The following is a 4,060-nucleotide window of genomic DNA, read 5'->3' on the forward strand; positions in this document are numbered from 1 at the left end:
CCTGGTTGATGGGAGCCATCAAGATTCCAAATCACGATTAATGGCCCACACTTTCCATAACTACGATAGGACCTCAGAGTTATATTTTATATTTCTTGTTTCAGGTACAAGAGTGATACATTTATACAAATAGGATGACCACACTCAGTAGTTTATAATCTTTGTAATGTTTGGTTTCAAAGTAGCAATGTATCTTTGTAATGATACCTTACAAGAGACCGTTTGCGTGAAGTATATCCCAGTAACATTATATTCACACTCATTAGCATATTTTCATAAAATCATATAGAGTGCAATGTCACATGATGAATCAAACTTTATTTTTTGTTTTGATTCCCTGACAAGAATTAAAACAAAAATATCCACAATTGACATATTACAATGGATAATTTTAATGAAACCATATTTTTCAATGGCAAAATTTGGGACACGAAACATTTTAACAGCTCTATTAAACACACTTGTCCATTGTTGGTTTATAAATTCATTCAGCCACTAAGGCTGGCGATTTTCAAAGGAGTCGGTGGAGTTTGGCTAAAAACAGGGCAGGGCTGAGGCCCAAAGGGCGTCCCCAGGGGTTTGCAGAAATAAATATGTATTTGTAGCACAGACATGTGACCTACAATATCTAAGAGCCCAGTGGTACCAGAACCTCAGCTGGCCTGTAATATCCTACCTGAGGGTCTGATGGAATTCACGAAGGAAGGGATCACCATTAAAAGGGCTGGGAATGAATGGCTTGACCTCTTTCACTTTAACCATCGGGGACTACTTGACATAGGAACAGGCCCACCCCTTCCTTTGTCTAACTTTAATCAATGCCTCTGACTTTCTTTTCTAATTAGCCGCGATGGGACTGCCACTGAGACCTGTATTTCTCAGCAGCTTTTCCATTCTAATGGCCCTCGATGGGACACATTAAAATAACGAGTAACTTTGTTTCTGCCACTGGCCTATAATTCCTTGAGAGGTCAGTGTAACAGGATACACCTGTGGGAAGTTAGATGCTCTTGTCAGGCAGAAGATGGAAGGTGAAGGTTGGGAGTTTCAGAGTCCTAAGGGTCTTAGGCACCACACTTGACTTGCAGTGGGAGTCAGAAGACTTTGGATCTAAATGGATTAAGCTAATTCAGATAAAGCACTCTTATTCTGGAATAAGAGCATCCATACAGGGAGTTAATCAGGAATAGCTATTCCAGAATAACTCCCCATAAGGCTAGGTCTACACTACAGCGGGGGTCCGACCTAAGATACGCAACTTCAGCTACGTGAATACCGTAGCTGAAGTTGCGTATTTTAAGTCGGCTTACCTGGCTGTGAGGACGGGGGAAAGTCGACCGCTGCCGCGCTGCCGCCGACTCCGCTGCCGCCTCTTGCCGTGGTGGATTTCCGGAGTCGACGGCAGAGCGATCAGGGATCGATTTTATCGCATCTTCACTAGACGCGGTAAGTCGATCCCCGATAGACCGATTGCTTCCCGCCGGATCGGCGTGTAGTGAAGACAAGCCCTAAGGGTATGTCCATACTACCCTCCAGATTGGCGGGTAGTGTTTGCTGTATCGGGGATCGATTTATCGCGTCTTGTCTAGACGTGATAAATCGATCCCCGAACACGCTCCCCGTTGACTCCGGAACTCCAGCTCCGCAAGAGGAGTAAGCGGAGTCGACGGGGGAGCCGCCGTGGTTGACTCGCCGCGTGAGGACGGCCAGGTAAGTCGAACTAAGATACTTTGACTTCAGCTACGTGAATAGCATAGCGAAAGTTGCGTATCTTAGTTCGAACCCCCACACCAGTGTAGCCCAGGCCTAAGCAAGGCCTTATTCCCTTCAGCCCATTTTTGAAAGTCCCTGATTTAGGGCTTATTGCAATGTAAATTTTACTTATTTCTTTGAAGTTCTGAAAATTGATACTTAAAACTTCTTCTGTCAGCTAAGGAAGTTGAATTTCACTCTCTCTCTCTGTGCCAAGTTCTAGTCTAATTTATACCACTGAATAACTGGAGTAAGTTCATTGAAGTCAATGGAGGTTCTCTAGTTTTAACCGAATGCAAGTGAGTGGTGTCTCTGACTTGAACTCTGTGTAATTAGTTCTTTATCTCTTTTCTTGTCTGTGAGTATTATACCTTATTATTTTTAATATTTGGTACTAAATTCATCCCCAGTGTCTCTTTTTTAGCTACACTGGATAAACATCAGGATGAATTTGTTCCATTTAGGCTCTGATGCAGCAAAATATTTAATTTAAATGGTATTATTATTAATATTGGTAACACCAGTTATGGATCAGGAATCTATTGCACCAAGTTCTGTACAAACACAAAACAAAAAGATGGTCCCTGCTTCAAACAGCTTAGAGTCTATTTAAAGGTTTGCGACAGCAGGTGGAGACAGACAGACAGGGTAGGACAAGGAAGCAATGAGACAATGCTGGTCAGCATGATGGGCAGTTTTTCCAGCACACCTGCTCCCTGACTGCGGTTGAGTATTTTGTAGGTATCATGGCAAAGGGGAGTTTTAAAGAGGGATTTGAAAGAGGTAACTTTGTGGATGTTTACATATGGCTCTTTCCATGCAATAGGGGCAAATTGGAAGAAAGCAAGAAGGTGCATTACTCAAAAGCTTAAAGGTGGGTTTGTGTTTAAGCACTTTGCTGAACTAGGGCTGACATTTATTCCTTAAAAAAAGCAACTTTAGATACTACTTTTCAAAATAAAATGCAAATAGGACTCCTGACCATAGACAATACTATCTTATACATTGGCTTGGAAGTATTTAATTTTTATATATATAATTTTCACTGATAATATTGATGTTTATAATTTAGCATTTTTTTTTATTTTTATCAGTTTAAATGTTCACAGTTGCAGAAAATTATGGAAGGGTCAGACAATAGTTATTTAATGACAGTACATGTTGAGATTCAAAAAGTTAAACTTGAGAACTGTGAAAGCACAATGTTTCAACATGACGTGAAGATATACAAAGTCAATATCCTTAAATCAAACACTCGTAAGTTCTCAAGCAGCATTTTTCTTACTTTGTCTAGCTGGAAATGTTGATTGTTGAAGGAAATATTTTTTCATTGGTTTGTGTGTGCATGGTGAAATCAACATTTGCCAATATTTACTGATAAAAATCTAATCCTTCCAAGACTACTTATAGAGGTAGCAATGGAAAGAGCATTGCATAGGCAAGACAAGACCATAACAATGAACTATTAGTTTAGTTTTCCTAAAAGATTGAAGCAGCGGTCTACATTGTGTATAATTCTCATTCAAATGTTGCACGTGAATAAGAAAAAATAACCAGAGTGTTTTTTTTTTAAATCTTGAATTCCTTGAGCTATACTGTCCTCTCTATTATACCAGTTTTATGCCACCATAACTCCACTGATTTCAGTGGGGTTACACCACTGCAAACATGGTACAATGGGATGGACAGTTTTTACTCTGTCTTTAGTCAGACATAACTCACAGTGGAGGAAATTCTGATCTCGGGGATGAAGCCAAAATAACTCCAATGACTTCAGCTTTACTCTGGTGCTATTGAGATCCCAGTCTGGTTCAAACAGTGTCTTGCTTCATTAAACACTTATAAGTATCTCAAAATTTGGCTTCTAAATAGGCTTGTTCAGCAATTTATAATGATTGATCAATACATCAGCTGCATCTATTCCAAACCCAATTGTCTTCTCTCACGTACCTTGGAGAAAGGCAAAAATGCTACCCAGAAATAAGGACCTGGAGAAAATACATGGTGTGAATATTCCTCTCATTCACAACATGCATCTGACCCCAAAGCATCTCAAAGGTGGTAAGAAAAATAAGCCACCACACTGCTTTGGCCTCACTCTAGGAGAAGGCAGGCCCTGTGCAGATATAGCAGAGCTGCCACTTTTTCACCAAAGATATGTAATAATAATATTGGGTGTGTTCCAAGGGCAATATAAATAAATACTCTCATGTAGGAGAAATTACAGCAGCCCTACACATTCCTCAAATGTCACAGTGATGGATAAAGTTCAGACAGAAGGTTCAAGACAGAGGGGCAACAGATTATG

The sequence above is a fragment of the Emys orbicularis genome, chromosome 13 (genome assembly GCF_028017835.1).
Source record: "Emys orbicularis isolate rEmyOrb1 chromosome 13, rEmyOrb1.hap1, whole genome shotgun sequence".
NCBI classification, from domain to species: domain Eukaryota; kingdom Metazoa; phylum Chordata; order Testudines; family Emydidae; genus Emys; species Emys orbicularis.